Source organism: Dreissena polymorpha, chromosome 8 (assembly GCF_020536995.1).
Source record: "Dreissena polymorpha isolate Duluth1 chromosome 8, UMN_Dpol_1.0, whole genome shotgun sequence".
Classification (NCBI taxonomy): domain Eukaryota; kingdom Metazoa; phylum Mollusca; class Bivalvia; order Myida; family Dreissenidae; genus Dreissena; species Dreissena polymorpha.
This window is the reverse complement of record NC_068362.1, coordinates 91,663,676-91,687,627: the sequence shown is the minus strand read 5'-3', so window position 1 is coordinate 91,687,627 and position 23,952 is coordinate 91,663,676. Positions and strand designations below refer to the sequence as shown.

The 23,952-nt window shown below is 35.8% G+C and overlaps 1 protein-coding gene across 4 annotated transcripts in view; it reads left to right on the top strand.

Annotated features, from left to right (window-relative positions):
- LOC127841252 (alpha-1,6-mannosyl-glycoprotein 2-beta-N-acetylglucosaminyltransferase-like) overlaps positions 1–23,952 on the top strand; it is a 77,026-nt gene that overhangs the window by 8,788 nt on the left and 44,286 nt on the right. For 2 of the 4 annotated variants that reach the window (XR_008030823.1, XM_052369922.1), the window contains exon 1: positions 17,062–17,168. The exons of 1 other annotated variant lie outside the window; for it this stretch is intronic. The gene's annotated coding sequence lies outside the window, so the exon portion shown is untranslated. Of the gene's footprint in view, positions 1–11,513; positions 11,652–17,061; positions 17,169–23,952 lie in introns of those variants that run through there. One more of the 4 variants, XM_052369924.1, reaches the window with a different exon arrangement.

Sequence of the window (23,952 nt, the reverse complement as noted above, 5' to 3'; positions counted from 1 at the left end):
ATCGGTTAATTCATGAACTCCCCTGTGAAAAAAACATGCCACAAAAAGATATTGTATGCATTTTATAACAGAATTGTTACTTTAACAGTCTGCAAAGGTAATATTTTATTAAACTGATGTAATAGATAAATACGGAATATTACGCTAGTCAATTGTTCCAAGAGTTTGTATCACTCGAGTGGCTTGTGTGATGACGTATCACACGAGAGACGGAGCCTTGAGTGTGATGCGAAATAGCACAAGCCACGAGAGTGATACAAACTCTTGGGACAATTGACTAGCGTAATATTCCTTTTATTATATACAACAACTAACGAAAACAGTTAACAAATGTATTTTTTACTTTAACAAACCTGACAAAACAATGACTAAAACGGTATGCCATAGTTTATTAAAGACGCGTATGAATACAGTTTATGTAAATTACGTGTAAACATTCGAACCTGGAAAACACAGGTTTCCGACACGCTTACCTCAATGCCATCGTTAATCCAATTTTTATAACAATTAAGTTGACAACTTTAATCCGATGTTTATAACAAAAATGTATAAACGATATGCACTTCCACTTCTATCTTCCATGTCTTTATCGAAACTTAGTTTAAACCACACTATTTTATTGTATTCCTATCGAAATATACATTTATGCATGATAAACACACACTCCAAAATACGTTTTTAACACATAGTTTACTGTTAAAAAACACCACATCCGACATGTCCTTACAGAGTTAAGATAAAACTATTGTGTTTTGTCACCGAAATGACGTCACACGATGTACTACGTACATGTAATATATTTCGTCATATAAAATATTTCTATTTTCGGTGTGTGTAATGTGACGTCATTAAATGGGTCGAAGTAGCCCGGCTAGTATGGTAATACGGAATTGGAAACAGCGAGTAGCGTAATACGGGATTTTTTATTTCAACGATTGATACAACCTGTATTTTGTTAAAAGCATTAAACAGGTATATAATAAAAACATTTATTGCTTTTCACATGCACAACTTTATTGCGCTACTGATCCGGTAATGGTAACTCGACTGTACTGGTGACTTATCATAGTATGTTACATGTGAACTTAAAAAGGTTTTAATACATAAATCTTGTTAATAAGTTTAAGATGGTGATTATTTAAATGTCTGTTTTAAGGTTTTTCATTGCCTTATGCACGTGATTGGAGTAGTCAAAATCAGTATACAGAATTTTCCTCCTCTCAGACTTCAATCACACCCCTGATTGTGTGCAAGAATATGTACCCGCTGATTTCAACTATGCTTTCACAAGTGTCTACGTACATGGCAACTCAGTAATAATACCTTAATTCCATCAGGATGCAATATTTGATCTTTGTTAACAGTTAACAGGATGATGATTGGTGTCAACTTCAAGTCTGAAATACATTAATATGCAAGCCAGTGTCCCTGCTGCAAGTTGTGGAACGTTAAACTGAAACTTGCACTTTTGAGCTTCAGGGCTCCATGAGCAATGGAGTCATGTTCTGAGAAAACTGAGCTTAATGCATGTGCGTTCAGTGTAATCCCTGATTAGCTTGTGCATTCCACACAGGATGATCAGGGAACACTTTCCCAGTGCATTCCACACAGGATGATCAGGGAACACTTTCCCAGTGCATTCCACACAGCATGATCAGGGAACACTTTCCCAGTGCATTCCACACAGGATGATCAGGGAACACTTTCCCAGTGCATTCCACACAGGATAATCAGGGAACACTTTCCAAGTGTATGGACATTTTTTTGTTTAAAGGGGGTCTCTTATAAAAAATGCCATTCTAAGTTAAAAAGAAAGTGTTTTCCCGGATTGTGCGGACTTCACAGGCTCATCTGGGATGACACTTAATGCACAAGCATTCAGCACAGTTTTCTTTTACCTAAAGCTCTATTTAAGTTTTCTATCAACTAAGGCTGCATTGAACTAGGTTGCATTGACCTTTAAAGCATGCTTTTCTGACCTCAATGCAAGTGCAAGATTTAATAAAACAAGTTGTTCAAGTAATTTATAGATTAATTGTATTAGTAAGAAATCCTTTTGGCAACTTTTAAAGAATGTTATACAAATTCCAAATGTTGAAAACAACTATACTTTTCACAATTTTATCGTTACCTGTACCATTCGCAAAGTGGTGAAGAAGAACACTTGTAATGGTCATAAGATAAATAGTACTAAACAAGTTACAGTACACTCCACTCGTTTTCCCCAAAAAACGCGCTCCCTCCGTGGGTTTTTTCTGCTAGCGAGTGTTCACGCGGCGTTGGAAGAGCGAGGTGAACTCGATAAAACGCTCGGCGTTACGCCGCGTTCGCTAATTCCCGCGGCGTGTATTATTTTAGGCTAGTCGGTAAATGCAGACACCTTCCGTTCTTATCAGTGATCGCCGCGCAACGCCGCGTTAGCAGTGTGCTACTGGGCATGCCAAAAAATAAAAACATTGTTATAATAAATTGTTTAAATACTGTAGTACATGTATAAAAGGATCATTGTATAGAAAATTAATACGTATAAAAATTATTTTTTTTAATTCACAGGTACGTCTACAATATGAATTAGTCTAATATAATACATTTGACAATTTAATATTTAAATCATAACACATACGACACAAGAATAAATGTTCCGTAAAATTTCCAAATGAGAATAATAATTAGTAATCCGAAACACACTACGATTTTTAATTGTTAACACGACGTTTACAAATGCTTCCAATATACAGTCATGTATATTTCCCGACAAAAGCGCGCGAAAATTATGCTGCAATGTACAAGGTCAAGGTACAATGTATACTCCTGCAAAGCGTGCGTGTATTGATTTTTTTGATACAAACTTTGTAGCGCAGAGAACATTGTTGATTTCGGTTAAAAGTTTCTTTGGTATTTATTAACGAAATTATATCGCGAATAAGTTGATATTTCCTCTCAAATAATTTCAAATCGAACACGCCGAATCTTTATCGTTACGGTATTTTAGTAGAGTAATTATTTTAACACTAATTGTACTGTAAACTGATTACAGAAGACATCTGGGCGGAACTGGATTTTAAGTGTTTGACGTTATGAAAACACGCAAAGCTTGTCTACTGACCTATTGTGTAGACTGCTGTATTCGGTGTTTTGACAAAAGGGATTAACATGTGTGAATGTCACTCTGTCGATTTGGTCCATAATTACTGGTAAACATTGTTTAGAATGTCAACGCAACAAGAATACAACTGTGAATATTAAATGCAATTATCAACTCAATAGTTACCACCTTTTAGCAATCAATGGAATAACCTACAAACAAAGAGAAAATCAATGCATTAGCCAGCAGAGAATAGACTTTGTTCCGACAATTAAAACCATTCCTTATGCATTCGTTGAACGTGTTTACTTGAGTAAGTTATGCCTTTAGACAGGAAGCGGCTTTTCTTTGATTACGTCAAACTGTCAATTCACACAGATTTGCGAGATTTTTAGGGTCCTTGGTCATTTGTATACATGTTCATTATAGAAAATCACCTGCTAACATGAAAACTTTGGATTAAATTATCAAAATAAAAACAATGTTGCAAACTGTGTTTATATTAATTGGTAAGTATTAGTTAAAAGACGACGTTTTGTGTGTCGTAAATCAACGAGTTTTCTATACAACCACAACTACTTCTACAACCACGTCGGGATCGATCTATCTTGGTTGTTTTTTTTAATTGTAAATATTATACTACATGTACATGTATGTACTTGTAATAAATGTAATTTTATTTGAAAATCAGGAAGTCAAACAAAATTAAATTGATCGTTATCTCGTAAAACGCGGAGTTTCCCCCGCGTTGCCAACGCCGAGGGCCGCCGCGTCGGTTTATCAGTTTTGCCGATCGTTAACCGCCGCGTCCAAAATCATGCAAACGCCGCGTATAGCGGGATTTTCTTTATCTCCCTCCAGGTCGAAACCCGCGGAGTATGGAGGGAAATTGGGGAAAACGCGTGGAGTGTACTGTAAGTACTTAGGCCTTCCAGTAGATTGTTTTTTATCAGGTGAAGCTATTGTACAAAACATTATCTCTAAGGTCAATGATAAACTTAAATTTTTGTATAGACATAATAATTGTTTGGATTTTTAACACACGTAAATTGTTATCATCTGCTCTTTTACAGTGTCACTTTGATTATTCATGTTCATCCTGGTACGAAGGTCTAAATAAAGGTCTAAAATCTAAACTACAAATTGTCCAGAACAAGATAATCAGATTTATAAAAGGTTACTTCCCAAGACATTCTATTACTTGGCAGTACTATGTTCATCTGAATGTGTTAAATGTTAGCTATAGAGTAAAACAGCTAAGGCTTAATCACATGCATAAAATCTATTATAAAACATGTCCTTCATATCTTAGAGAAAACTTTGTTAATGGCTCAAGAGCATCCAAGCCATTTAATTTTATCTTACCTACTGTCTATAATACTTCTTGTAAACAGACATTCCTATATACTGGACCAAGAGACTGGAACTCTCTCCCTGACAATATTAAAAGTGTAAAAAAAACAGTGCCAGGTTCAAAAAATTAGTGTAAAAGCACCTTCTAGAACAACAAGTATCAGAAAGTAAATGTGACTTTTTATTTTACTAATACTCATGTTTCAACAATCATCTGTGATAATCCATGTTAAATTGTGATATTGTGCATAATAAGAGGAATGCATACTCTTAATAATCCTGTTTTGTACCAAAATCTTAATTGTTAATTATTGATGTCTGTTTGTTCATATGGTTATGTATCACTTTCTCTTTTTCAGTGTGTGTTTTATGGACCCCACTGGAAATAAGCTTTCAGCTTAATGGGTTATCCATAGGTCCTAAGCATTCATGCTCATATAAACGTACTTCTGTTAAAAAAAATCATATATTGTTAAAAATATGCATACTGTACCAGCGTTTTATTTGTTGCTTTTAAATTGTGATTTTTTAAAAAGAAAATCAACCTAGTCTTAATTCCTTGACCTCTGTGATATATTCTATGTTAATCTGTGATAATTTCTATGTCTTATGTGTCATATATGTGTATGTGCCATTGACCTTAAATGTGAATAAATATAAATAAATAAACTGTATTTTTATTAATTAACTTAATGTAAATGGCTTTTCTGACTTCCATAAAAATCAGAACATAAATAATTAAGGATCAGTTTCATTATTATTGGATATAGCAACGTATCAGATATCACATATCTATAATTGAGTCAACCATTACCTGTATGATAATTGTTGTAAAATGATATTGTTACTTGATGCTTTTTAATTGCCCTATATACAAGGCAAAACATATTATAAACAATTCAAAACGAAGTACATTGTATCAAACCTAGCTCAGCATGGTCAAACATAAAGGTCTAATTTCAGTTCTGTAACCATTTTTTAATCATCTCAAAATCATAATAATTTTCACAATAAATGTGTACGGTTTAATTTAACAACATATATTCTGATGCATTAGAAATCCCCTCATGTGAACTTGTGAAGTGCGTACTTGTCAGAACATCAAATCCTTGTTTATTCACTGTTTATTCACTTTTATTCACATGCAAATTATTTTCTTTGTACACTGTGCTATATAATTCAGTTGCTGTTCACTGACAGACTTGCATTTTCTCATGTTTAAAGCTTACTAAAATTATGAATAAATAATCAGAAAAAAAGAAATTTTAGAAACATTTGATAAATTGCAAGTTTGCAAATGAAAGTTAACTCCACATGGACTTTCCAATTAATTTAATTGATTTATTTACAAAAAACTGAATATTTTTGGGACAAAAAAAAGATACAGTCAAAACTGAAAACAGCAGGGAGTCAAGGGAAATGGCCAAAGTGACCGTTTTCGACAAGTGAGCGCTAGAAGTTGGGATCACCACTTTTTAGATGGTTGGTCAGTTGGTAGTATTGCTTCTTCGTTATCCCACCCAGTCATTAGCACACTGTGTAAAACAAAGGCTAATTGCAGATAAATAAGCATAATAACAAATAAAAATAAATAATTTCTATTAAATAATACAGAATAATATTTTGTTAACTGTTTTTAAGCTAAATTTATGACTTTATCAATGATAGTATTGTTATTCACTCATGCATCTTGTTCATTCAGTCAATCCGACAGTATGTATAAGATCATCATTCATTGTAAAAAAGTTTGTTGCGTATCATTGACGTCACTGAATGTATAAAATGCAGATTCACGGTCATAAATAGAAAGTAAGGTATAACTGTATCGTTCTCATTAAATGAAGTAGACGCAAAAATCTTGTAAAAATTGATTAAGTTTGTTATAAAAGTTGCAATTCATTGTCTGCTTTTCCTTAATAGATGATCACTAATCCTTTTATGGCCTTCTTATAACAACACTTGTCAGCTTAGTGTTGTGGTCTATTGACTTTGTCACGCGCTAATGTTTTTAGCTCACCTGAGCACAATGTGCTCATGGTGAGCTTTTGTGCTGTCTTTTGTCCGTCGTGCGTTGTCCGTTGTGCGACGTCAACATTTGCCTTGTTCACTCTCTAGAGGCCACATTTATTGTCCAATCTTCATGAAATTTGGTCAGAAGATTGGTTTTAATGATATATTGGATGAGTTCGAAAATTTTTGCTTGAAAAACATGGCTGCTAAGGGAATGGGCCTTTATCCTTATATGGCTATATATGGCTATAGTAAAATCTTGTTAATACTCTAGAGGCCACATTTATTGTCTGATCTTCATGAAACTTGGTCAGAAGATTCATTTCAATAACATCTTGGATGAGTTCGAAAATGATGCCGGTTGGTTGAAAAACATGGCCACCAGGGGTCTGGGCATTTTTCCTTATATGGCTATAGTAAAACCTTGTGAACACTCTAGAGGCCACATTTATTTCCAGATCTTCATGAAGTTTGGTCAGAAGATTGGTTTCAATGATATCTTGGATGAGTTCGAAAATGGTTACGTTTACTTGAAAAACATGGCTGCCAAAGGGCGGGGCATTTTTCCTTATATGGCTTTTAATATGGCTATAGTAAAATCTTGTTAACACTATAGAAGCCACATTAATTGTCTGATCTTCATGAAACTTGGTCAGAAGATTCATCCTAGTAAGATCTTGAACGAGTTCGAAAATGATGCCGGTTGGTTGAAAAACATGGCCACCAGGGGACGGGGCATTTTTCCTTATACATGTATGGCTATAGTAAAACCTTGTTAACACTCTAGAGGCCACATTTATTGTCCAATCTTGATGAAATATGGTCAGAAGATTTTTCTTAATGATATCTTGGATGAGTTCGAAAATGTTTACGTTTGCTTGAATAACATGGCTGCCAAGGGGCGGGGCATTTTTCCTTATATGGCTATATAAGGCTATAGTAAAATCTTGTTAACACTCTAGAGGCCACATTTATAGTCCGATCTTCATGAAACTCTGTCAGAAGATTTATCCCAATAATATCTTGGACGAGTTAAAAAATGATGCTGGTTGGTTGAAAAACATGGCCACCACAGGGGCGGGGCTATTTCCTAATATGGCTATAGTAAAACCTTGTTAACACTCTAGAGGTCACATTTATTTTCCGATCATCATGAAACTTGGTCAGAAAATTTGTCCGAATGATATCTTGGATGAGTTCGAAAATGGTTTTGGTTGCTTTAAAAACATGGCCACCTGGGGCATGGCATTTTTCCTTTTATGGCTATATTTCTCGAAAAAGTACACAAAATGCGCATTTAATGCGCATGTCATTGGCACTGTATTTTTTGCTTAACAAGTGCATTTTATTTTGTTGAAAAAAAACACTTTACTACTGTGTTTATACATATAAGTGTATTTTTTTCCACGAAATAATACACTTAAGTGCGTTTATTATGATAATAAGAGCGCTTAAGTTTATTTTTAAGCGCATTAAATACACTTGAGTGTATTTTAAGACATACAAATAATACACTTCATGGTCAAAGTAATTTTTTTAAAGCGCATTAATACACTTGAGTGCATTTCCAGTCATTCAAATCATACACATTACAGAATTAAAAGCAAATTTTTTAAGCGCATTAATACACTTGAGTGCATTTCCAGTCATACAAATTATACACTTATCAGTAACTAAAGTAATCTTTCAAGTGCATCAATACACTTGAGTGTATTTCAACTCATACAAATAGTACACTTCATGGAGTATTCAAAGAGTGAATTTTTTAAGTGCATTAATACACTTGAGTGCATTTCCAGACATACAAATAAAACACTTCATTGAGTATTGAAAGTGAATTTTTGTAAGCGCATTAATACACTTGAGTGCATTTCCACTGATACAAATAATACATCTTACAAAATTGAAAGTAAATTTTTGTAAGTGCATTAATACACTTGAGTGCATTCCCGGTCATACAAATAATACACCTTACTGTATTAAAAGTGAATTTTTAAGCGCATTAATACACTTGAGTGCATTTTTAGTCATTCAAATGATACACTTTATGAAGTGTTGGAAGTGAATTTTTAAGCGCATTATATGCTCAAGTGTACTTTTCATCCCTTGAGCGTATAATGCGCTTAAAAAATTAGCCCCTCAAGTTGGCCTGCTCGTGCAGGGTAAAACCTGGTATAAATGTCCATACATCAGGTAGTCCCCCTTTTGCTCCCTTTTTTGGCATGCTATGATGCACATTCTGTCCAATGGATCTTCCGACCTTGGGGTTTAACCTGCAAATATAAAATATAAAAGTTCTTATTAAATATGGGGGAAAGAAATCTGTTCATTAATGACAAGAAATAGGTATAAATAAATTTTAAGATGACAATAACCATAAAATACAGCCATAATAATTCAAATGGTGTTTTTTTCCTTAAAATTGCATTACATTTACTTATCCATTTACATTTCCCAGTGACAATACATAAATAACTTAAACATTTGCCATAACTTTTGCAATATTGAAGATACAATGTAGCAACTTGATATTTGGCATGCATGTGTATCTCATGGAGCTGCACATTTTGAGTGGTGAAAGGTCAAAGTCATCCTTCAAGGTCAAAGGTCAAATATATAGCTTCAAAGTGGCGCAGAAGGGGACATACTTATTAGTGTTTCTGACAAACACATATCTTGTTTCATCATAATTTTTTTTTAGGTGTGCAAACATGGAAATTTAAGGAGAATATAAAATAATAATCAGATGAATGGATCATTTTGCTTTATACATGTATTGATAAGCCATATTATCATAATAAATATAAATGGCCTTGTGAAAGGTATTAAACATAATTATTAACAATACTTTTAATCATTCTTTGATAAAAGTATTTGGCACTGTTGAGCTTTGCATACATACATATTCTGTATCCAACTTCTTCACATTGCATTATTATGAGATACGTTTGATGGTAGTATTTGTGACAGTAAAGCATTTTTGGACATTTGAAAGTTGTGATATTTTAATCAAGGGTTTATAAATCAAATAAACAAATCTATTCAAATAAGGAAAAATAACCATTTGAATATTTTATGTTCCCATCTTTTTTATTGTGCCTTAACCATAATTATTGGTTGTGCTGCTCTGTGTATTTTGACGTGTTGCATATTAATAAGGATAACCTACACACTGTCACCTCCATACATTAACATAAGTGTTATATTGTTGCCATCATCAGCCAGGCCCAAATCAGTTTTCAATGTGTCACAACAATTGTATTCTGTTTTATTATTATTATAAATATTGAACTAGCCTTGGGAATAAAAAAATATCATTCCAGCCTTTGGGAATATAAGCGTAATTCCATAACTGATTTTACTTAGGCTAATTCATGGTTGATTAATGCGGCATTAAACATGTATGGCAAATGGACTGTGATGCTTTTTCATGCTGTTTTTATTATGCCCCTCTTTGAAGAAGAGGGGGTATATTGTTTTGCTCATGTCAGTAGGTCGGTCCGTCCGTCCGTCCGTCCGTCCACCAGATGGTTTCCGGATGATAACTCAAGAACGCTTACGCCTAGGATCATGAAACTTCATAGGTACATTGATCATGACTGGCAGATGACCCCTATTGATTTTCAGGTCACTAGGTCAAAGGTCAAGGTCACAGTGACTCTTAATAGTAAAATGGTTTCCGGATGATAACTCAAGAACGCTTATGCCTAGGATCATGAAACTTCATAGGTACATTGATCATGATTGGCAGATGACCCCTATTGATTTTCAGGTCACTAGGTCAAAGGTCAAGGTCACGGTGACTCGAAACAGTAAAATGGTTTCCGGATGATAACTCAAGAATGCTTACGCCTATGATTATGAAGCTTTATAGGAACATTGATCATGACTGGCAGATGACCCCTATTGATTTTCAGGTCACTCGGTAGAAGGTCAAGGTCACAGTGACTCGAAACAGTAAAATGGTTTTCTGATGATAACTCAAGAACGCTTAGGCCTAGGATCATGAAACTTCATAGGAACATTGATCATGACTGGCAGATTACCCCTATTGATTTTCAGGTCACTAGGTCAAAGGTCACGGTCACAGTGACCTGGCTGCCACTTCAACGGACAGCCCATATGGGGGGGCATGCATGTTTTATAGACAGCCCTTGTTATTAATTTGTTATTTAGAGTTTCATACCTAATAAAAGCTGCATTGTATATGGACATCATGCAAAGTTGTATCATCCCATTATCTGAATGTGTCAGTATAGATTAATACCATGAGAGACATAGTGTATGTGACTGAAATATAGTACAGCTGTTATATGGTACAGTCTATTGTCCATATCCTTCATATCCTTTGAAAACGAGTCATTTGTTGGAATTTGTTTTTTTATTCATAAGCCGAATTTATGACACATTTAAAAAAAATTAATGGATATGCATATCCAATCAGATTTAGGACCTGTGAGAAAATCTAAGACACAAATTTTTGAAAAAATATTGTAACTTGGAAAATAATTTATAGTTTGGTCAAACACCAAATGTATAAAATGGGCAACCTTAAAACAGTTCTGCAAAACATGATTTAAATTGTCCAGGATATTTGTTTATCTCCTTAAAAATTACAAAATATTACTTTTATATATTAATTATAAGGTTTTTCGTAGAACATGGATTATAAAATAAAAAGGGGATTGTTGATTTATGGTTTACTGTAAAACCATTATTATTTGTATGGAATGAATTTTCTTTAATTTCCATGGTTGACAAATTTAATACAAACATAAGAAAATTATTGTTGCAAAGATGAAAAAAACAACAGAAGTCCCTAATTACGTGTCCACGAAAAAGTAACTTTTGGAAGAACCAAAAAATTACACGATGACGAATGAAACTGATTTTCCAGTCTTAATTTATAATCTTGAAGGCCAAAAAGAGATGTTTATTCTTTAGTGTTGGTAATATCAATAGAAAGTTATCTCAAATACTTGATATAGCACACATTTTGATTCATGTCACTCCTGTATAAACGGTTAGATAAAGTGTGGAAAGATAATGTTATTCATTGTATAAAGGCTTTTGCCATAAGTGGCTTGTGTATACATGGAGGTACCTATGTTCATGAGATAGGCCACTTAGTAGTTGAAAGTTGTGTATTTTGTGAAACATTTTGCGGGCCCCTAATGGATTACATTGATGCATCGCATGACAAGTAAGAAATGGGTCTCACTCTGGGAAAAACAGTTGGGCGTAATGCATGTGCATTAAGTGTAGTCCCAGATTAGCCTGTTGGGCGTAATGCATGTGCATTAAGTGTAGTCCCAGATTAGCCTGTTAGGCGTAATGCATGTGCATTAAGTGTAGTCCCAGATTAGCCTGTTGGGCGTAATGCATGTGCATTAAGTGTAGTCCCAGATAAGCCTGTTGGGCGTAATGCATGTGCATTAAGTGTAGTCCCAGATTAGCCTGTTAGGCGTAATGCATGTGCATTAAGTGTAGTCCCAGATTAGCCTGTTGGGCATAATGCATGTGCATTAAGTGTAGTCCCAGATTAGCCTGTTGGGCGTAATGCATGTGCATTAAGTGTAGTCCCAGATAGCCTGTTAGGCGTAATGCATGTGCATTAAGTGTAGTCCCAGATTAGCCTGTTGGGCGTAATGCATGTGCATTAAGTGTAGTCCCAGATTAGCCTGTTGGGCGTAATGCATGTGCATCAAGTGAAGTCCCAGATTAGCCTGTTGGGCGTAATGCATGTGCATCAAATGAAGTCCCAGATTAGCCTGTTGGGCGTAATGCATGTGCATTAAGTGTAGTCCCAGATAAGCCTGTTGGGCGTAATGCATGTGCATTAAGTGTAGTCCCAGATTAGCCTGTTAGGCGTAATGCATGTGCATTAAGTGTAGTCCCAGATAGCCTGTTGGGAGTAATGCATGTGCATTAAGTGTAGTCCCAGATTAGCCTGTTTGGCGTAATGCATGTGCATTAAGTGTAGTCCCAGATTAGCTTGTTGGGCGTAATGCATGTGCATCAAGTGAAGTCCCAGATTAGCCTGTTGGGCGTAATGCATGTGCATTAAGTGAAGTCCCAGATTAGCCTGTTGGGCGTAATGCATGTGCATTAAGTGTTATCCCAGATTAGCCTGTTGGGCGTAATGCATGTGCATTAAGTGTAGTCCCAGATTAGCCTGTTCAATCAGTGCAGGTCAATTAGGGACAACACTGTCAGCTTTTATGGTATTTTTAGTTAAAATTAAATATTTTGTAAGTGAAAATCCAGGTAAGGCAGAAAAATGTTTTTTCCTGATTAGCCTGTGCAGTCTAAACGAAACGGTTGGGTGAACACTTGATTCTGCAATTTTCAATTTTTTTACATTAGTCTGGACCATCAAACATATTCACAAAGGTGACAGGTAAATTGTGGCAAGCTTATAATACTAAAATATCTAAACAAATAACAAGATACTCGTACAAACATGCAAAAATATATAAAAAAAATAAGAAAAAAACTCATTATACATCAGTAAAATAACTTTTTAATAATTAACTATTTTATCTCTGAATTGATAGTCTGACAGTTAGCTCACTGTTATTTTGACCACTATAAATCTTTTTTATTTTGAAGTTTTTTTCTAGTCACAATTCATGCTTTCCTATTTGTACCAGAAATTTATTACCAACCAATTAATCTTGTCTCAAAGCCTAAGTTTTTATGCTCCCCCAAATTTTTTTGGGGGGAGCATATAGTCGCCGCTTCGTCTGTCTGTCCGTGTGTCCGTCCGTCTGTGCACAATTTTTTTCCTGGCTATTTCTCAGCAATTAATGACTGGAATTCAATGAAACTTTATGGGAAGCTTCACTACCAAGAGGAGATGTGCATATTATCAGCTGGTTCTGGTCGGATGATTTTTCACAGAGTTATGGCCCTTTGAAATTTTCCTTTAACTGTACATATAGTGCAATACTACTGTGCCCTCAAGAAGTTTCCTTTTATCTGAATATATAGTGCAATATTGTGACCAAAAAAGCTTTGGGAAGCATCACCCGTCTCCGACAGTTTCTTGTTTTTATGTATTTATCAACAACTAATTCGAAATGTATCTCTGCACATAGGAAGTCATATTTCACATTAGTAACGTTGTTATTTACAATTATGGCAGTGTTCGGCAGTCGACTTTACTTCTCATGTTTTTATTTTTCTTAATCAGAATGTGGCTATAGTTATTGCTCTAACTAGCTTTCAAACAATAATTTGCAAACACCTGAGTTAATTATTTAGGTGTATGTGAACAAATTGGGTCGGTGTAATTGTCAATAAATACATCTAAGTTTTATTCTTAATTTTGTAACGCTTATGTGTAAATGTTTTATTGGAATAGTAATGACATGTAAGTATGTTATTTGGTTTCAATGCAAATTATAAAGATTGACTGTATAACAATAATGAAGCATAATTTAACCATAGACAGTATAATTAGACATGCCTTGCAGGATGCATGGTAATTGTGTATGTGTTTTATTAACATCTGAGCCAAGTTCTGGGAGAACTGAGATAAATGCATGTGCGTAAAGTAGGGATAAATGCATGTGCGTAAAGTAGGGATAAATGCATGTGCGTAAAGTAGGGACAAATGCATGTGCGTAAAGTAGGATAAATGCATGTGCGTAAAGTAGGGATAAATGCATGTGCGTAAAGTAGGGGTAAATGCATGTGCTAAAGTAGGGACAAATGCATGTGCGTAAAGTAGGGATAAATGCATGTGCGTAAAGTAGGGATAAATGCATGTGCGTAAAGTATTATCCCAGATTGACCTGTGCAGTCCTTATAAACTTAGTAAATCAGGGACAACATTTTCTGTCTAGACTTGATTTTCGTTTAGAAGAGACTTCCTTTTAACTCAAAATTAGAAAATAAGTTAAAGTGGAAAGTGTTATCCCAGGTTAGTTTGTGGAGATTGCACAGGCAAATCAGGGACAATGCTTTACACATATGCATGTATGCATTAAAACTGATTTTTACCAGAGCGTCCTTGTCCTACATAAACTTGTCTAATTGCTTTATACTAAAATGTTATTTTATAGAAAAAATGTTTTTGAAAAATGGCCTTGGTGAGCTTGTTTTTGCCTTGTATGGCACAGGAGCTAATAGAGGAACAAGGATGTGAACAATCATTTTGAAACAGAAAAAGAGCATGTGAATCTCTATTTTATTAACCATTTATGAAACATTAATTTATAGTCCTTTTGTGTTCCTTGTCAAAGTTTGAAAGTGGAATAAAAAGGTCACGAAAAAGAAATCTATGTCCCTGTCCTGTTCATGAATAATTATGCACAACCCATTTAAAAGACTTCGGATCTCAGACATTTCCGATAAAATTTGATGAGGTCTGATATGATTTCCTAAACTTGCGGTCCTTGTTTTAGAAAAAAAGATCGATGTGTAATAATGTGTTTTGGTTCGAAATGAAAACCAATCTTAGACTTTGTTAAAAAGATTGATAAGTATATGTTTATTTTACTTTGATAGATGGTTTTTAATCAACCAGTCAAGCGAAATTGCTATGTGTTGGTGGCGTAACAATCATATTGTGCTATTCTCAGAACCAGTTTTGTGATGCAAGTGAACAGTTTTTCTTTGGATGCAATGATGTTTACTGGTATCAATCTTTGTGATGATCGTTAATAGAAAGCTGGAAACCATACAACCTTCACCTCACTAATTCTTTGACCGTGTCAATATATGATGTGAAAGTTAACATTTCAAGCAGCCCTAATGTTTCACCGATTGCAAGTGAGTGGAAACATTTAGTATTAAGCATAAATTTATAAGATTTAAACTAACTGTTCTTACAAATGTTAAAAAAAGTCCTTTTCTGGCATTAAGGAAAAGCTATCTGGCTTGGTCTCCTATGTGAGGAGAAGAACAAATTCTGGTAAAGTCTTGTGAGGTCCTGTAAATTAAAAACAATTCACGCAACTCCTGTTCTGTAAGAATTGTTTGTCTTCCACATGGGTTGGTATGCAACATTTTGAAAATGGGTTAATTATAGGAACAACCTAGCGAGCTGATTTTGTAACTTGGGTCTTGGCACTGTTGTGACAGGCCCTGCAGACTTTGGCTGGACCATGACTTTGTCCACTATGGAATGGAATTTTTAAGTCATCATCACTACCACCATTGTCAGCCAGATTATTATGCCCCCCTTCGAAGAAGAGGGGGTATATTGTTTTGCACATGTCGGTCGGTCCGTCTGTCGGTCTGTCGGTCCGTCCGCCTGTTGGTCCGTCCGTCTGTCGGTCCGTCTGTCGGTCCGTCTGTCGGTCCATCCACCAAATGGTTTCCGGATGATAACTCAAGAACACTTAGGCCTGGGGTCATGATACTTCATAGGAACATTGATCATGACTGGCAGATGACCTCTATTTATTTTGCAGGTCACTAGGTCAAAGGTCAAGGTCACAGTGACTCAAAAAAGAAAAATGGTTTCCGAATGATAACACAAGAACGCTTAGGCCAAGGATCATGAAACGTCATAGGAACATTGATCATGACTGGCAGATGACCCCTATTGATTTTCAGGTCACAAGGTCAAAGTCAAGGTCGCAGTGACTCGAAACAGTAAAATGGTTTCCGGATGATAACTCAAGAATGCTTAGGGTGAGGATCAGGAAAGATCATGGGGACATTAGCAACTTCATGAGTCACGCCAGCAATTCTTCTTTAAATTGCCAATCATACTCTTAACATATTTACACAATGGCTGCCACTAGAACTGACAGACCATTAAGGGCGCATGTGGGTTTGACAAACAGCCCTTGTTTCTCATTTTCATCTTTTTTTTTATCTTACTCATGTCGGCTCTCTTTGCAAATGAAGCCGAGGGCTGCTGGTCGTCGAGATAGCTGTAGTCTCAGTTTTCTTTGTATCATGGTTTGCTCCGCTCAGATCTGGCCCCTTAGGTGGTCGGGGTTGTGAATAAAAGTATCATGGATGTTGCTTCAGACGTTTGGCATGTTGCCTTGCCTTGATGATGCTCTTGGCTTTTTATGCCGCCGGATCGAATGATCGGGGTTATAATATTGTTTTTGGCCTGTATGTCTGTCGTTGTATGTGTGTGTCTGTCTGTCCCAAAACTTTAACTTTGCTCATAACTTTTGCAATAGTAAAGATAGCAACTTGATATTTGGCATGCATTTGTATCTCATGGAGCTGCACATTTTGAGTGGTGAAAGGTCAAGGTTATCCTTTAAGGTCCAAGGTTAAATATATGGCTTCAAAGCACAGTAGGGGGCATTGTGTTTCACAAACACAGCTCTTGTTTGGCTTTTGTGAAGATGGTCGACTCGTCATTTTGCTATTAACATTATTTCTATAACCTTAAGAAATCAATGTCAATGCTGTGACCCCTTATCTAATGACTGCTTTTGGACAAAATCCTACACCAATACTGATAAGAGGAACTTAAACCATTGAAAGTCCTGACCTTTTCAGTATTGGCAAGTAGAAACCTGTCAATCAAGAAATTAGTTGACCATTTAAAGGTGTATATATCTGACGTTAACAATATAGCGTAGGATGGCATTATCAGGTTTAACATTAACAGCAATTTTGTTGATATCAAAGTGTTGATTTATGGTAATGACATATAAGTAAACATTAGAACACAGTGCTGTAGTGTTATTCGTACACACTTTGTGGCTTTCAATCTTGGAAGTTTGAAAAATATTATCATGTAAGGTAGGCTTAAATTGTTTTGAGTCTGTGTACAATGTGTTTAGTTAAGGGTTTGATAATTTTGTTTGTGTATTAAATGTGTTGAAAATTCAAACGAGATTTGTTTGTCAGCTATAGCAGTTTGTATAATTCAATAAAAACAACTTGTGGTAGAGTAATAATGTCACTGTTCACCATTCTTGTGGCTTGGCCATCAACCAGCAAACAGTGAGGATATTATCACTGGGGGCTGACGAGGTATAAGCGTAGTCCGTTTCGCTACGAAGTCGGGTATATGTTTTACTACGAAAACATTGTGTACATACACTACTTAATCAGGCGAGTTTCATCTTTTCTGGTGTTTATGGATTAGAGAACGGAACATCCAGTAATGGTAGGTACTTATTTTCAATAACAAACTAATAACAAATGTGCGTAGTTTCAGCCTGTACATTTATTTTGAGGTAAAATAGAAATATTTTGATTTGAAGCAATGCATAAGGTGGTTATTATGTTAAAATAGCCAATTACGGTAACTTAAATCGAATAAAACTACATGTTACTTTGATTCATTGTACATAACACATTTTAAAGTACAAAAACGGTTACGAACATGTATTTTAATTATTCAAATGCTTTGTTTCGAAAAAAATTACAAGTCGCTTTATGTATAGGTTTCGCACAGAGTATGTATTGGTTGTGCTACAAAGTACAAATATAATGTATAGGTTACTCAACGAAGTCTCTTATCCTTTTCAGGACAAATCATGTGCAGTTTGCAGTTACTGCAGACTACCATTTCCCAGTGCAAAAGATGCTGTGCTTAATTGTGCGCATGAGCATCCAAACGAAAACGTTCCCTTTATGTGGGAGATGCCTTGTGACACTGCACCAGGTGTACAATACAGAAATCCCACGTTCAATATTATGGGTGGCGACATTAAAAAGTATGCTGAAAATATTACATTCAATCCGGTTTCTGGCAAAGTGATAATTCCTACAAAATCTACAGTTACAGAGAGTCCTGTGCGAAAGATATCACGAATTAACACGCCCATTGTCAGATATTTCCAGAGCCAGTGGTACCTTCGGACAATGTAGACACAACCGGGATGGAACCGTCAGAGCGCCGGTTTAATTATGTACCGTAGCTATACCGGGACTCTGTCAGCATTCACCAGGCTCCCCGTAGCTCTGCCGGGGTCTGTTTGGGCCCCGGTGGAGCTATGGTGCTGTACCGGTGCAGTCCCGGTTGTTCACAGTGCCTTGCCAGTCCTTGTCGGTCCTTCCCGGTGACTCTGGGTTCATCTCGGAGGTATTTAACATTTTAATATTTTACCGGTGGAGCCCCGGTTGTCCCCGGTCGTCTACGGTTCATCCCGGTGAAGCGTCGGTTCATCCCGGTATGGCCCCAGTTCATCCCGGTAGATGCCTGATCACGCACCGGGGCTCCGCCGGCATCATAGTGAGACCGGACCTTAACCGCGTTGTAACACGAGGTAAATTTACCGGCCGTCATGTACACAGTAAACAATAACCTGTGACAGAAACCCACTGCCAAACCTTAACAACAATACATTGATTAGGAAATTGCGGATTTGTGCCATTAGGGTCCTACTTTCCACACCTTACGGCTGTTACAGGTGTTGATTTTACAGGAAAAATAATGTATTCGAACATGAAATTCATCACAAAATTAGTTGGCGATAACCGATTTTCAAGAAAATCGCTTTGACAGATAAAATGTAAAAATCAAAATCCGTATGAGATAAAGAAGGATCGAAGTTGGGACATGGGATTTACTTTGACATAAGCAGAGTTTCGAGATAACATAACGAGCATCGAATGTTATTTGATAAAGAATACCGTATGCTTAAAACCTATCGTCGGTCTCTATCCAAAAGAACGTATAAGGGATTGTCACAAGGTGAATATGCGTAATTTTTATTGAGACCGACGACAATAGGTTCTCGACTCTCAACTGTCGTCTTATATATGGATTTTCGATTTTGATCGTTTCCTTTGGCCTAGTTGTGAATTTAATTATAGCATAATAATGTGCATAACCATGTCGACTGTGCGCTTCGGATCATGTTGTGTCGTTGTTACTATCTCTTCCTCAAAGGAAACATCCAGCCACTCCATGACTCTGTATTTAAAAAAAAACATGTTCTTTATTTTGCCTTTGAGAGATAACCAAATACGTCTTCTGTGAGAAATGCATACACGCTAAAGCGTTGTCGTAGCGAGGCATATGCGTATACTGTCAGAGACATGATCATACATAATAATACTATTTAGCCTTTATTTCTGACAACTGGGTCACCTTATACATTTCTGAACACACCAGTGGCTTAACGATACATACATCAATATGGAAATTGTAAAATTGTGTCAATTAAACATAGTTGTTAACCTTAATTGCATTTTTGTAAAATAAAACTTGACTTCGGTTTGATAAATCAGCGGTAAATTTAATGTTTAACGCATAAACCAGACACATGTTGAATCATAATTTGATGTAACAGACCTATGAAATGTGATTGTGCTTAAATTCAGAGTCTTGTTATTACAAAAGCATAATCTTACCTGTTTTAATTACAAATTTCCACTTATCCGTTCTTCGATGTCATGTGTATGTACACAATGTTTTCGTAGTAAAACATATACCCGACTTCGTAGCGAAACGGACTACACTTATACCTCGTCAGCCCCCAGTGATTATTACCTGATCAAAACACCATTATGGGAAAACTGGACTTAGTAGTGCATTATATTTATATTGTTGTCCCAGATTAGCCTGTGGTGACTTAGTAGTGCATTATATTTATATTGTTGTCCCAGATTAGCCTGTGGTGACTTAGTAGTGCATTATATTTATATTGTTGTCCCAGATTAGCCTGTGGTGACTTAGTAGTGCATTATATTTATATTGTTGTCCCAGATTAGCCTGTGGCGACTTAGTAGTGCATTATATTCATATTGTTGTCCCAGATTAGCCTGTGGCGACTTAGTAGTGCATTATATTTATATTGTTGTCCCAGATTAGCCTGTGGCGACTTAGTAGTGCATTATATTTATATTGTTGTCCCAGATTAGCCTGTCGCAATCAGGGACTACTCTCTCTGCTTTATTATTATTTTTTTAAAGGACGAATAAGCATGTGTTCTTGTTAAAAAATTCTAGGTTTACTGCATTCATGTATACGGTTATGCTTCACGCAACGTGAAATTATGTCACCCATTTCAGACGTGTTCATAAGGACTTATTCTTATACCTTAAGATATCGGCACAAACTGCAAGAAAAAATGTCTTTTATGCACTGAATATGTTTGCAAATGTATTTCAATAACTTGAGATATTTGCAAAAATAAAGTTCTTAAAGGTGTGTTTACATTCTGTCAAGTCCCTGTGTAAGCCGCTGGAAACCCCTGTGATTCTGCACCCTGAATCAGCCCTTGCTCACATTTTTCCCCCAGCGGAAAGCTAATTCATGTGTCCTCAAACTATTCTCGAAACAAATTAATCAGTGCCCTGTTTCTGCTGTGATGGATTAATTATCTAGACTCTCTGTCACACTGGTCACCTCAAAGATTCTTTTGTGTTCAGATAATTGAAAAATAGCATTAAAACAGCAATATTTAATTGATGATACATGTAAATGGTTCACATTGTTATCTGACAGATTGGTTTTTAAAGAGCAAAATAGGACATAATTTTATTACACATAAGTTTGAGAGTTTCTAGTGTCAAAAAAATGTGGTCTTGGCAAAAAATATTATTATATACATGTAGTAAATGATGACATTGAAAGATACTTGAACAAAAACTCCCATATGAAAACAGTGTCTATATTGAACCAATTATTTGTATGTGTTTGTAATCCATAAAATCAAACAATAATAAGCATTTTGTATGATAAAAAGTAATACAATTTCAATCTTAATGGATTAATGTTTAAGAGAATGTTTATAACAATAAACAGATACGAGCCTGACTTTGTGAAAATAGGGTTAAATTCATGTCCGATTGCACAGGCTAAAATGGGACGACACCGCCTTCACTGTATTTTTGCTAAGAAGAGACTTTCTTGAAACAAAAGATTTCATAAAAGTGGAAAGTGTTGTCCCTGATAAGCCTGTGCGGACTGCATAGGCTAATCTGGGATGACCCATTATGTCATGCAATAAACCCTCTATACACAGGGCAAGGCTAATAAATAAATGCAGTGTTTGCTACACTTTTTTGTGTGAAGAATTTCGAAGGACCACTTAATCATACAACCCAATCGCTACTGAACAATTTTGTTAAGTATTAACCCATTACGTTGTAAATTCCATTAATATTATCTGAGTGGAGTTAATATACTCATGTATCATCTGTCATAGATACCCATGTATCATCAAAACAATGATTGGGTATAAAATTAATGTCAGTAAACAAAAATTCAAGTCAATTGTAGTTGATTTTTCACAGACATTAACTGTTACTTGATCTGATATTCAGAAAATAGTTTTTCACATTGTGCATTCATGCTGAAATGTAAATAACCCATGTTTGTGAAAAAGGGGGTTTAATGCAAGTTCATATTAAAGTGACATCTCACAAGTCCATTTATGTAGGCTTATCAGGCATCATTTTGTCATGCAATATACAGGCTGGCATTAGCTTCCATTAACCTTTGCATGCTGGGAAATTTGTTGTCTGCTAAAATGTCGTCTGCTGAATTTCTTAACTTAGCATTTTCTTCGATTTTTTTCAAAGAATACTATCAGAATAGCAAACAGTTTGGATCCTGATGAGACGCCACAAAAAGTGGCGTCTCATCTGGATCCAAACTGTTTGCAAAGGCCTTCAAAATTCGGTTCCACCACTGAAAAAGTTAATTGATGATATTTTTATAAAAACAAAACAAAAACGTGCAGACATGTGATGGGAGGTTGCATACTACTATTAGATAACATACTTTTAGTTATATAGTAATGATACCATCCAGACAGTACTGGTTTTCTTGTGTCGAAAATTTTATCTTGTGAAGCAAGTGTATAAATTAGTTTATGTATAAAGCATTATTTGAGACAAAAAAAGCATTCATATAAAGTATTTTAGACAATGTTTATAATACTGCCATAATCATTATCAAGGTAATGGTCAAACTAGTCATAATACTACATGTAAGTATAATCAACTTGTTTATATTAATCGTCATCATTGACATTATGATCTTATGTTTGATAATTATAAATATGTCTAAAATGATGGAGTTAAATTTTATATATTTTAATCTGATACATTTGCATACAGAAAACATACGCTATTTTAGTAAATATCAAGAATCTAATAGGTTTATGTACAATTGATCCCTTCATTTATAGTTGCAGAATTTTGGGGTAAAATAGACCTATCAAAAACCATGTATCAAAATGCTTTTATTATCACAAATGAAATAAAATTTAAAAGGTCTATAATTATTATACCCCCACAAACGAAGTTTAGGGGGGTATATAGGACTGGGCTTGTCTGTCGGTCCGTATTAAGTGTCCGCTCTCTAATTCAAGTTGATTTCATCCAATCTTCACCAAACTTGGTCAGATGTTGTATCTAGATGATGTCTAGGTCAAGTTCGAATATGGGTCATGCCGGGTCAAAAACTAGGTAATGGGGTCACTTAGTGCGTTTTAAACATTGAGCATGGTGTCCGCTCTCTAATTCAAGTAGTTTTCATCGGAGCTTCACCAAACTTGGTCAGAAGTTGTATCTAGATGATGTCTAGGCCAAGTTCGAAGATGGGTCATGACAGTTCAAAAACTAGGTCACTGGGTCACTTAGTGCGTTTTAAACATTGAGCATGGTGTCCGCTCTCTAATTATACCCCCACAAATGAAGTTTAGGGGGGTATATAGGAGTGAACTTGTCTGTCGGTTGGTCGGTCGGTCAGTCTGTCGGTCTGTCTGTCGGTCCGTATAAAGTGTCCGCTCTCTTTTTCAAGTAATTTTCATCCGATCTTCACCAAACTTGGTCAGAAGTTGTATCTACATGATGTCTAGGCCAAGTTCGAACATGGGCCTTGTCGGGTGAAAAACTAGGTCACGGGGTCACTTAGTGCGTTTTAAACATTCAGCATGATGTCCGCTCTCTAATTCAAGAAGTTTTCATCCGATCTTCACCAAACTTGGTCAGAAGTTGTATCTAGATGATCTTAAGGCCACGTTCAAACATGGGCCTTGCCGGGTCAAAAACTAGGTCACGGGGTCACTTAGTGCGTTTTGTAACATTCAGCATGGTGTCCTCTCTCTTATTCGAGTAGTTTTCATCCGATCTGCACCAAACTTGGTCAGAAGTTTTATCTAGATGATCTGAAGGCCAAGTTCGAACATGGGCCATGCCAAATCAAAAACTAGGTCACAGGGTCACTTAGTACGTTTTACACATTGAGCATGGTGTCCGCTCTCTATTTCAAGTAGTTTAAATCCGATCTTCACCGCACTTGGTCAGAAGTTGTAACTAGATGATATGTAGGTCATGTTCGAACATGAGCCATGCCGGGTCAAAAACTAGGTCACGGGGTCACTTATTGTGTTTTAAACCTCACCATGTTGTCTGCTCTCTAATTCAAGTAGTTTTTATCTAATCTTCACCAAAATTGGTCAGAAGTTGTATCATGATAATGTCTAGGGCAAGTTTGAATATGGGTCATGCCGGGTCAAAAACAAGGTCACAGGGTCACTTAGTGCGTTTTAAACATCACAATGTTGGACGCTCTCTAATTCAAGTAGTTTTCATCCAATCTTCACCAAACTTGG